This window comes from Mustela erminea, chromosome 12 (assembly GCF_009829155.1).
Source record: "Mustela erminea isolate mMusErm1 chromosome 12, mMusErm1.Pri, whole genome shotgun sequence".
NCBI lineage: Eukaryota > Metazoa > Chordata > Mammalia > Carnivora > Mustelidae > Mustela > Mustela erminea.
In genome coordinates, this window is record NC_045625.1 from 41,159,183 (window position 1) to 41,171,885 (window position 12,703).

At 39.0% G+C, this 12,703-nt stretch overlaps 1 protein-coding gene across 5 annotated transcripts in view; it reads left to right on the forward strand.

Moving 5' to 3' along the window:
• The window catches only part of LINGO2 (leucine rich repeat and Ig domain containing 2), a 1,169,724-nt gene that overhangs the window by 208,824 nt on the left and 948,197 nt on the right, over window positions 1-12,703 (forward strand). For 4 of the 5 annotated variants that reach the window (XM_032307279.1, XM_032307283.1, XM_032307280.1 and 1 more), the window contains exon 2: window positions 11,451-11,547. The exons of the other annotated variant lie outside the window; for it this stretch is intronic. The gene's annotated coding sequence lies outside the window, so the exon portion shown is untranslated. The remainder of the gene's footprint in view (window positions 1-11,450; window positions 11,548-12,703) is intronic. 5 annotated transcript variants of the gene reach the window in all.

Here is a 12,703-nt window from a genome sequence, read left to right on the forward strand (position 1 = left end):
CTTAAACATATTTGTTGCACAACATGGTGATATAGCTCCAAAAGAGAGATGATTTATCTCTCTTACCCTTCATTTTTGCATTTTGTGTTCTTGATTATCTTAATCCATTTCATCTGCTGTAATAAAATGCCACAAACTGGCTGACTTACAAAGAGAAGAAATTTATTTTTCATGGTTTTGGAGGCTGGAAGGCCCGATGCTAGTGCCAGCAGATTTGGTGTCTGGTGGGAGCCTACTTCCTCCTTGATAGCTGTCTTCTCACTTCCTGACATGGTGGAAGAAACTAGGAAGCTCAGGGCTGGGGGAGGAGGGTCTCTTTTTAAAAGGGTGCTAATCCCATTCATGAAGGCTCTACTCTAAGGAGCTTATCACATCCTCAAGGATGACATGTTGATATCAGCATCTTTGGGGTCAAGATTTCAACATATGAAATTTGGGAGAATGCATATATCCAGACCATGGCATTGATCGTAAGTAGGGAGCTCAGCTGAGATATCACTGTTGGTAGGAAATGAAAGTCCCAAAACTGCATTGGAAATATTTCCTTCTTTCCAGTTGTTTCCTGCCCCTCTCCCAGACTACTCCATATTTGTAGTTCATAGCATCTCTACTCCGTTTACCTCAAACTAAATTTGTCTTTTTTTTTCCCCCTAAGGTAGTAAACCTGGGGAATCACACTAAAACTGAATCTCACCTGTTTTTCTACCTTGTTTCTTCATATCCATCCCTATTGGTACTACTTTGGTTCAGGCCTCCAAAATCTGTCTCATAGTCAGTTGCAACTAACTAGTTTCCCTGTCTCTGCTGTGATCTACTGAAAACGAGAATAGCATAAAACTCCTAAGTGGTTTCTTGTTCCTGTAGAATCAAATCCAACCTCCTAAATAGAGCCTACTGTGTTCTAAATGATTTCGCCCTGCCTATTTACCTTTCACATCTTTCTTACCTCAGACAAGGTAGAAAAAGGTAATTCCTTAAAGTTTTCCATGTACATCATGCTTTTTGTCTCAATATTTTTGCTAAAACTCCTGCTCTGGAAAAGTCTCCCTATACCTTTTTCCTTAGTCAGCTCCTACTTACACTTTAAGGTTGAGCTCACACATTATAAGAAGGTTTCCTTGGCATATTTTCTCTGTCATTCACAGATGCACTGCCCCTCTCCGTGCCCCTATACCGGCACAGTGCACTTTCCTATGATTTCTGAACTGGATTTTATGTCACTCATATTCCTTCACTGTGAAAGTTCCTTGTAAGAATTTATTTATCTTTGAATCTCTGGCACCTGGTGGAGTATCCGTGCAGAGTAGCTGCTGAATAAATTTGCTGAATGAATGAAGATAGGAATGTTAATGTTCCTAGGAATCCTTCAAATGTGTTTTGGACCACATTTAATCATCAGTTAAATACACAGGCTCTAGAAAGGATTTCTGTGTGCATTAGGACATTGGGTTAGTAGCACCCACTTTCCTTTCCAATTTCTGATTCCCTGATATTCCCCATATTGGAGGTGTAGAAGCAGGTAAGGGGTGAGAATACTGGCCTTTGCTTTTAAAGGCTTCAGGGTTTGGGTGCCTGGGTGGCTCAGTGGGTTGGGCCGCTGCCTTCGGCTCAGGTCATGATCTCAGGGTCCTGGGATCGAGTCCCGCATCGGGCTCTCTGCTCGGCAGGGAGCCTGCTTCCCTCTCTCTCTCTCTGCCTGCCTCTCCATCTACTTGTGATTTCTCTCTGTCAAATAAATAAATAAAATCTAAAAAAAAAAAAAAAAAGTTAAAGGCTTCAGGGTTTTAATTACCTGAAATACTGCGTAGGGATTTTTATCATAAATCTAAACCTTTTATATTTATAGTAAATAGGATTTGTTGATACTTAGGTAGTGTTTAGTATAATCCTGACTCATTACTGAAAAGATTAGAATAACATCCTATAAGAGTAATTATCCATTATAGTCTTGCTGAAATCCTGTCAGCCAGGTCAAGGTCATTATATCTACAGGCGTTTGTGAGTCATCTTTCTATGTCTAGAACAGCGCTAGGATTTCAATTGAGTAAAATTCCAGGAACAGACTTTAGCAGGGCAAAAAGTGGCTGTAAATCTCTTTAAAGGAAGTAAATAGTTGTGTTTAGGATTCAAGTAAGATAAGACACAAAGATAAAGAGAATGGGGCACATTAAGGAATGTTTAGACCGCCTGGAAGACATTTAAAATGTGATACAACAATAAAAATGTTTATAATGAAATACAAAAAAAAATTGGACAAGGATATAAAATTGTACGCAACATATCAATATATAGAGGATAAATGAAATAGAGTAAAACATCAATGGTGAAATCTACTTTTCGATATGCGGGGGCATATCAAACGTTAAAGTCTTTAACGTTTCTCTGTGCTTGAAACTTTTCATAGTAAGATATTGGAAAATTCACGTGTTCATGATTACTTCTGTCCAAGTATATATGAATGAAAAACTGGAAGCAAATTACCTGACTGGGTATTTGCACTAAGAAAAAAAAAAAGGTATGTTCATTTTTCCTGGTTTTTATAATTTCAGAACACTGTAAAAAATAAAGGCAAAATGGCAAACTTAGGCAAAAGGCAAACTTAGCTAAGTTTGGTTCGAAAATAAATCCTTGATCAGAATAAGGGAGCATGGAGACTTGGACATTTGCTACGTGTATGACTTTGTATAGATTATTTAGTTTTAAATTCCTTTTCAAGAACCGGAGACCAGCAATACTACTAACTTACTGAGTGTGCCATTAGGACTGAATGTTTTAATGAAGGTAAAATGCATAGGATTGGGCTTAGTGCCTTTTAAATATTGGCTAATATTTTTAGGCAATTGACATTTTACAAAACAATAATTATACAAATTGCTCTCCCTGCACCCCGAGTATTGTGTTCAGTTCGTATAGGTTGTGCCCCCTAATCCTGGGAACAAGATGAACGTCTTTTCTCCGACATGAACTTCGTATTTTCTTAAAGCCTGTTAAGTATTTTGAAGAGCTCGGAAGAGAAGCTCTGAAGCCTCATCAAAGGTACCGTAGAGCCAGAGCAGCCCTTGGAGGAAGTCAGAAGTAGTGTTGAGTTTTCCACAGAGCAAGCACACTTTGATCCTGCTCATTTAGAGAACAAAACAGACTTCTGTGGCCATTAGGCCATTAGCACTCCCTGGGGAGAGAACTTGATCAGGGATGAGACACTATGTAGAAACACGGAGCACGGAGAACAAGGCATCTCCTGAGGTTCAGGGCTGATTTTTGGGCCGTCATTGATTTCTTCACCTTGAACGATGGCTCGAGTCTGTGTAAATGCAGCCCAGATCTCTCTACGCAGTTGTTTATAGCCCCAACTTTCAGACTTTTCATTACAGAAGGCTCATTTTCTCTTTCTGGGCTACATTTAGCACTGAGATGATAAATCGCATCACTAGGGTTGGAGGAGGTTCTAAGATTATAAATTGTAGTTGAAGTGCACGTCCTGTCCTTTCCCGAGGCCAGAGGAAAGAATATGGATGATTCCTTTCATTCATTTACTCCCTTTTTAGTAAACATGCAAAATACAATCCTGTGCTATCTTTGATGGATTATTTTGTAGGTACTCCCTAGCTATGGAATCCTGAACCAGATATATCCCTCATATGGAAATCACAAGAGTATGCCGAGGCAGGGGTGTGCCTCAAGAGTCCTGATTTGGCTGCAGGGAGCTGCAAAGCTAGGGCCTATCTTCCAGGATGAAAAAATGAGAACGGAAAATAAACTTGCATGCGTCGGTCGTAGTGCTCGGTTCCATTCTGGACTCCTGCTGGGGATGGTATGGTTGTTAGGTGGTATTGCCATTTAGAGAATTGTGCCTACCCCAATTATGCCAAACTGATAGCATACCTTATAGCTGGGTTTGTACTATTAGCAGCATTGAAATGCTTCCTAGCCAAGAGATCCAAGTGAGCATGATTTTTCTCCCTTTTCCTGATCATATGGCTTTCCTTAAAGACAGATATGTTGTTTCCTCCATCTCTGTACACCGGAGGTGTGTGACGGACATGTAGTGAATATTACATAAAGGTGTGTTAAGTGAATGAATGAATGAATGAATGAGCTATTTTGGTAATTCAGCCATCATTATTTTACATAAAAATGTTTTCAAATATGCAACTTAGAAGTTGTATTCATGTAACTTATTTATTTATTTATTTATTTATTTATTTATTTATTTTAAAGATTTTATTTATTTGACAGAGAGAGAAAGATCACAAGTAGGCAGAGAGACAGGCAGAGAGAGAGAGGGAAGCAGGCTCCCTGCTGAGCAGAGATCCCTATGAGGGGCTTCATCCCAGGACCCTGAGATCATGACCTGAGCCGAAGGCAGAGGCTTTAACCCACTGACCCACCCAGGCGCCCCACAAGTAACTTATTTATAAGTTCTAAATGTAACATATGCCCCAGGGAGGAAAAATCAAATGTTTTTTAAATGATAATTACATATTTTTCCTATACTCACAAACGATCACAATTGACATTTTGGATATTTCTATACTTTTTCTATATACCACACACACACACACACACACACACACACTCTTTAAATAATATAATTTTCTTAGGGGTCATTGCACCATGATTCATTTTTAACCAATCCTCTATTGATGAATATTTAGGTTGTTTCTAATCTTTTATTTATTTTGTGCTTGAAAATAAATGTGACTTTAGTCAGATTTTTGCACAGATCAAGGGTAGATTCCATAGCATAGAATTTCTGGGTCCTTTTTTGGCTCTAAAAAGAATATTTTTGTATTTTGAGTATTTTAAAAAATCAAATTTATTTATGCTATCTTAACATCATTATTAAAGACTTAAAATTCAATTGTCATGAACTCAAAATCTAGCCTTGAAAGCATCCTAGGAGGAACATTTTTTTGTATTGCCTTTGGTATGTACACCATATTTACCCACTTGGTTATTACCATTACATAGTTGCAGGTTTTGGGTTTGGTACATATCAAAAGTCTGAGCTCTAGCATCCAAAATGTCTTTTTTGCTTTACTACATCTAGATGACATTTATACTATCTTCCAGGCTTTGATTATTGCCATAAAGCAGTAGCCATTTGTAAATAGTCAGGGAACCCTATTACTTTTCAAAATTAGACAGAAGCGGACTAGTAGACAAATTAGCCATATATATGTGGGTGTATGGGTGTGTGTGTCTGTGTGTATATATATATATTCATAGAAAATGGTAAGAACTGGGCCACCTGGGTGGCTCAGTGAGTTATAGCCTCTGCCTTCAGCTCAGGTCATGATCTCAGGATCCTGGGATCGAGCCCCGCATCGGGCTCTCTGCTCACAGCGGGGACCCCGCTTCCCCCTCTCTCTCTGCCTGCCTGTCTGCCTACTTGTGATTTCTCTCTCTCTCTCTCAAATAAATAAATAAAATTTTTAAAAAATGGTGAGAACTATAATAAGCTGAATCTTGGAATTCAGTGTTGTGTGTGTGTGTGTGTGTGTGTGAAAGAGACAGAAAAAGAAGGGAAAGTTGGAAAAATGAGAGAATACAAATGGTGAGGGATTTATTTCTTTGTCTTTTGAGGCATTTTTGCCCCCTTGGTTCTACAACTGTATGTCTCTTTTTCCCTTTTATTTTGTTCTCATTTCCACTCTTTAACTTACCTGTATCTCCCTGCCCATCTATCCACTGTACTCAAGTTACTTTAATGGTATCCAACCTCACTTCTGATCTCTGTTTTTTGTTTTGTTTTGTTTTGTTTGTTTTTCACCTCAGCCCATTTCTTTTCCAGATCTTTCATCCACCTTAGTGGCCTCCAGTGACAGTAAAATATGATAGTTTTCCAGAAGGAGCTTTTCTTCTTCTCTTCTTCCTGTCTTCTAATGTTGGGACTGCTTCTCTGTTTTTCTCTTTCAGTACCTTCTCTACCTCCCAGTCTCATGGGTTTGTTTCTCATTTTTTTTTCCAGCGATTCCCCAAACCTGTGTAACAACTGACTCAGCAAACCTTGATGACTTGAGACTCCACAAGGGGTTGATGCACAACAGCATGCAAATAGGGCAATGGGCAACTACAAAAGTAATGGGACTTAGGTAGTAAAAACCCTAAGTCTCCACGACAAGATTCTCCAAATGATTCCACTGAATCTTGTCCCATGTACCAGTCCCTGCTCTTTCCCTTTGCTTGTTGGTAGTTCTGAGCTCATCCTTCCATTATCTCTGGTCTTGACGTCCTCATTGGTTGAGTTTTCCCTCACTTAGATGTAGTTGCTGTAGCCAACCTCTCTGCTCTCTCCTGCTCTCTTCTCCCTTCCCCTTCCCTCCACTTTCCTCTCTTCTTTCACCCTCTCTTATCTTTTGTGGTACATCTCCTAGCAGTTCAAACTCCCTGAGGATTAAAGCATAGACAGTATAATAAGGGAGACTCACTGTACTGAATAGTAAGGGAGATGCCAATTCCTAGAGGCTTGTGTGTCTTGTCAAATCCAACCTGGTATTTTTAAAAAATTCCCCTCACACAAGAGAAGGAATAGGCATTCTATTTAAAAACAAAAACAAAAACAAACAAACAAAAAAACACTATACTTCTTTTTCAGTATGCAGTGTCTTTCTAGGATATCCCTGCTGCCGTTTCAGACCTACTTTGCTATCACTGTATCTCCTTTACTCCCATTGTCTGAACCCATTTCTTGTCTTCTTGCCTGAATCTTCTGGATAGATGCTTTTGTTCCTAATTACAGCTTGGTTCTTTATTGTAGAGTCACCATTAAACAGTATCTTTAGATTTTTCTTAGCTCTGCATTCTACTCCCTGAGGTTGATCCCACGACAAAGCTTAGAAACAGCTGTGTTTCTCAGAATCCAACCCAAATTAAATGCAGAGAGTTCACACAGGTTCAGATGACACAGTCTTTAGTCTATGGTCTTTTTTCCTTTTTTTTTTTTTTAAAATAAGTATTGCCTTATTTATTAACTATTGCTTTATTTATTTTAACTAATGGAGGAATATCATTAAGAATTTAAACTTTGGGGGTGCCTGAGTGGCTCAGTGGGTGAAGCCTCTGCCTTTGGCTCAGGTCATGATCTCAGGGTCCTGGGATTGAATCCCACATCGGGCTCTCTGCTCCCTGCTTTCCCTTCTCTCTCTGCCTGCTGCTCTGCCTACTTGCGATTTCTCTCAGTCAAATAAATAAATAAATAAAATCTTAAAAAAGAAAAAAAAGAATTTAAACTTTGGAATCAGACAAACCTAGATTGGATGATAAGATTTGCCACTGGAAAGCACAGTGACTCTGAGAAAATGTATGTAACTATTCTAAATTTTGCTTTTTCCGTTGATAAAATGAACATGATAACAGCACCAACCTCATAGGCTTATTATGGGCAATAAGGTGCTGTAAGCAAAGAACTTAGTACATTATCTAGAACATAAAAAGTGCTAATAAATTGTCATTATCATCTTACATCTATTAAAATTGGTGAAATTGAGTTTACAGTAGTAAGTGGAAATTCTAGGACAGAGTAATCTATGAATGCATTTTCCAGTAAATTTTAAAATCTAGGTAAATTTGATCTCCCCAGATCTACCTCTTTTATGATGGTTCTGGTTTTTTTTTTCTTTTTCCATATAAAGGGATATAAACAATCAAAATACCAAAAATGTGAAGAAATGCTTCCCACCCTGAAAATGGAAGCCACTGAACTTGTATAAATTCAGATTTTATATTGTACAGATTGGGGATATTGGGAGATCTACAAGTATGGGCTTTATTACCACCACCTGGAATTGTGAAGCCTCACCTATAAAAGACAGATGATAGTCAAACAAGAATCATCAAGTTTAGGAGAATCTAGAGAATGCCATGCTAAAAGGAGAAACACATCCGTAAAATAAAACATTAATGTTTACTTCAGGCACACTATTTTCATTCTGGTTCTCCTCCAAGGTAAAGCTCCCTAATTCTGCCAAATTTCACTTGCATAAGTTTTAATGTTACAGTTTGGCATTGCATTGGGGGGGTGGCTGGATAGCTAATTCTTATGATCTTCCTTTACTTTCCTAATCTTTCCAAAAGAAAATGTCCCCTTGTGCTCATTGACCTAAAAATGAAGTGCTGGTAAGTAAACAGTACCTCTCAGGGAATGCTTCACACACACATGCTATATTTTAATGGGATGCTTAGTACATCCAGGATCTGAGTCGCAGGCTATTCTCCATGGCTCTCAACCATCTTGCTCCTGAATATGCTTACGCCAAACCCCTGGGAAACCTGGGAAACTGAAGCAGCGAGGGCTATTTTAGGGGACAATTCCCTATGCTGCCACTTGGTCGTACTATATTAAACAGTTCTTCTACTTGGAATTACAGAATCCTGGAGTCATAAGGGGTTTTAGAGAACACCAAGTTCAGCATTTCCTAAACTGTTTTCCAAGGTAATGCTATTATCGTTAAGAGATGGCAGTGCGAGCAAAATAAAGGGGGGGGGGCCCTCTGTGGCCAAACAATTTAGTTAAACATTAAAAAAAATTATAGTTGGATCCCTGCAACCGTTACTGTGTAAAGGGGACTGCGAATCTAAAAAAAAAAAAAAAAGGGGGGGGCACGAAATGTATAACATTTCCCAAATCTAACTACATGACTACATAACTTGCTTTAGTATCCTCTGGTACACAATCATCATGCCCAATAGTTTGGGGAAATACCATCGTGATTCCACTCCTTCATTTTACAGATAAAGAAACAGTGCCACTGTCAAGACAAAAGCCTGCCCTTTTACTTGAATAAAAGTCAGAGTCCCGTCTGAAAGTATGAAAAACTCACCAGACCTGGCAGGAACACATGGACAGTTCATCTTCCTATTTGATATCATCACAGCGGGTCCTGGCAACCCTTTCTGGCTCCCAGCACCTCTTCTCCCTCTTCACCCAATGTTACCTATAGCCCCATACAGCTTATGTTGCCTCCGTGGGTACCTGATGCCAAAACCCCCTTTTGTTTCCATAGTGGAGAAGAGCAATCCAGAATTCCCATTGTCTTGCCATTGACTGCTCTGAAACCTGATCGCATTTTACCACTTCCCACTCGTTCGTGTTGTTCCATGTGGACCGGGATATTGACACACGGATAGTGACAGAGGGGCATTTCAAGTTTTAGACCTACTGCTTTAATTTTCACGTACAATGCATATCGTGTTGTGTCTTTCCTTGTATTTTGCAGCAGCGGTATTAAGATTTAGATACTAGTTGTTTTTTAGTTTTGTATTTAAATGCAAAAGTGGATCTTTACTGTGTTTAAACCTGGACATGCAGGGGTGCCTGGTTGGCTCAGTCATTAAGCTTCCGCCTTTGGCTCAGGTCATGATCCCCGCCCCCCACCCCGCCCCGGCCCCATTAAGCTTCCTGCTCATTGGACAGCCTGCTCTGCTTGTCCCTCTCTCACTCCCCATACTTGTATTCCCTTTCTCGCTGTCATAAGATCATGACCTGAGCCAAAACCAAGAGTCAGAAGCTTAAGGGACTGAGCCACCCAAGCACCCCAATACCTGTTGTTTTTAACAAAGAAAAAAATAATAAAGAATAGTTTAGATAGCTGTTGGAGAACAGGAAGAGGCAAAAGGAGGCCCTGAGGTTACACAGAGATGTGCCTACAGGAAGCAGCTCCTTAGGGATTGGGAAATCAAAGGAAGAATCAGGTTATGAGGAGCCTGGGAGAGAAACCCTGCAATTCTAAGGGCCACGCTTGGGGGTGGGGCTTAGGAGCCAGTGTTGGGATCTGAAGAGCTCTAGGGGAGAGCCGTAGGCAGCTCAAGCTCAAGAATTCTCAGCAGGGAGTGCCAGCAGCCCAGTGCTGATGCCTTTGAGATGACAGAATGAACTGGTTCTGGAAGGGCCCAAAAATCTGTAGACAGAAACTGATTTCTGCTAACACAGTAAAAGGATGATTCCCAAGACAATACTGACAGCCAATGAACATGAAGGAGTAAGTCCCTTTCCCCCTTTCTCCTACCCCTCAATCTCCCTCCAGTGCCCCCTATTATAGAACCCAAGAGGAAGTCAGCTGGCAAAGGAGAAATGTGGTGTGCAGAGACTGAGCCCCCAAATCTCAGTGCAGAATACAGAAGCTGGTTTGGGGGCTAGAAGATAGTAGCTTAAAACAGACAGAACTCTTGCCTGGACTATTGAGGGGGAAATTGGAGCAGCCCTCTTTGTTTAAAGTCTGTACCTGAAGTGAACCTATTAAGAGGACTTGAGATGTCAATATTGTTTGGTGAACCCAGCGGACTCATTTTCATATCTAGTTTTCGGGAAGAAAGACTCACTTGTGCCATCCAGTACAATTGTAATTACTGTTTTTGCAGAAATAGAAATCCGGGAAGCCGCCAGGAGAGTGAAGCAACAGAATGTGTTCTAAAGTGACTAATTTAAAATTGATCATCCTGACATGCTTCCTTAAGCTTGAGATGTTTCACACAATCAGGTTTTTAGTGTTTTCGTTAGTGTGATTTGCATAACCAAGATTTTATTTAACTTTTTTGTGGAGGGTTCTATTGTAATGAAACCAACATAGCTATTAAAGGGATAGAGTTGGGCTGATGAATAAATGTGATTTCATTGTATTCTATGTGATTGCAGTGTAATTTTTTGCAATAAATTTGACTTCTAATGTGTGTGTGTGTGAGAGAAAGAGGGACAGAAAGAGAGAGAGTGAGAGAAAGCTAAGAATAACAACCATTAAAACTGTTAAATTTTTGCAATAGAGCGTACCTGGGAAATTTATGAATGAGGTTTCAGTTTGCAAAATAGTCAAGGCTAGTATATGAATATATACATAATGATTATATACATGAAATCATATATTTTCATAATAATTAAAGTGATTAAAGGCAATGAATAAATATGTTTAAAAATCATATGATGGTTTTATGTAGAAGGACAGCTACAAGCATCCTAAGAAAAAAATGGTCTAATATTCTATTTATTTTTCTTTCTCTGACATACTTGCTACAACTTGTTGGCTCTCAGACTCTCTTTCATCTACCTACTATATACTGATAATTAGATCATTGATTTTGAAACAGATGACAGAAAACGCTCATTTGATGTGGAAATTGTCTTATACCTTTATTATTATTTTCTAATATCTATTTTAAAGTGCCCATTGACTTACAAAAACAAATAAAATGAAATTCATTATCTGAAAATACAAGCAATAGTGTCACCAGGGATGGGTACATCAGGTGGGATTGTGGCTCTGCGGTCTGGAAATACTATGTGGGGTGTGTGTGTGTGTGTGTGCGCGTGCGTGCATGTGCGTGTGTGTGTGTGTGTTTTGAGAATTAGAGCAAAAGAAGTCAGATGGAAACTAACATGAGGAATTTGAAATGAGAACTGTTGTAAGGAGTTAAATTTTCTTCTATGTTTCCAAGAGTTTTTGTTTCATTTCACTTAGGGAATCTGTTGGAGATGGTTTCAAGATGTAGAAGTCTCATATGTGAAGTATCCCAAATGAAGTTGGAAAATCCATGCTGAAATCGCTTCACGTCCTGGTAAGATGCAGTGATTCTTAATATGTTGGCCTTTGGAGAATGTGATGAGGAATGTGCTTTTGTGTGTGTGTGTATGATGTGTAAATAAAAATTTATGAAAAAAAATGTTGAAGGTTTATTACCCAGTACACAAGTTTGAGATTCAAAAACAACTCTCTCTCTCTTTATTTTTTTTTTGTATTATTTTGCATGCAATAATCCTTCTCTGGCTCCTTAGAGGAATGGGATACAATATGAAACTCAAATTTGTTATTTTTAATTTCTTACTTTGTAAACATGCTGTATTTACATTAGTCAATATGTCAACACAACAGCCCCAGGAATAGGTACTATTGCCCTCACAGTACAGATGTGGAAGATGGAAGTACAGAGAAAGTAAAACCTTGTTCCAGGTCATGCTGCTAGTAAATGGCACAAGAGTTACTTTCTCCTGCCATGCTGCCCCTAGCCTCTGTTAGGTGAGGAGCCAAAGAAGTAATGTAGGCTGAGGAAAGACCTTCAAGTTTTAAAATGTAATTTAAGAAAGAGTTGTAATTGCCTTCCCTCGGTTAGAAAACCGATGTGACGGAATTTCCTTTATATTTTTACTACTCTTGAAAAGTGAAAGATTTCTGTAAGTTGTTGAGTAGTTATATCGATGATGGTGTTTCAAAGAAATTGAAAGTTACAGAAAAACTGACACAGGAAAATGTGTGCTGTAATTTTCCCATTCACCTTCGCTGCAAAATGAGAATTTGTGGCAGGCTTCCCCTATACAAATACCCTGTCGTGGCTGATGACATAGTTTAATGGAACTAGTACTAATTCTTTCTTTATACCTAACTGGCCTACCACTTGAATAACTTGACTCTCATTTCCCCATTTTTTACTTCTATCATGAAGTTGTTGTAAGAGTCCATGGAAATAAGACATAATATACGGAAAGCACCTACAACTCTGCCTGGCACCGGATGTATATTCAATAAATAGAAGCCTTATCAAAGACCTATGCATAAAGATTTGTTATTAAAGGAATGTTTATCTGAAATATTCTCTCCATTCAACATTACGTTAATTTAGGCTCAAGCGTATTTTATTTGTGTAGAAGGCATTTATTTGGGGCAGTTGCAGATTGCTGATTGAAAACTTAAGAATTCCAGTACAATTAAATGCATTC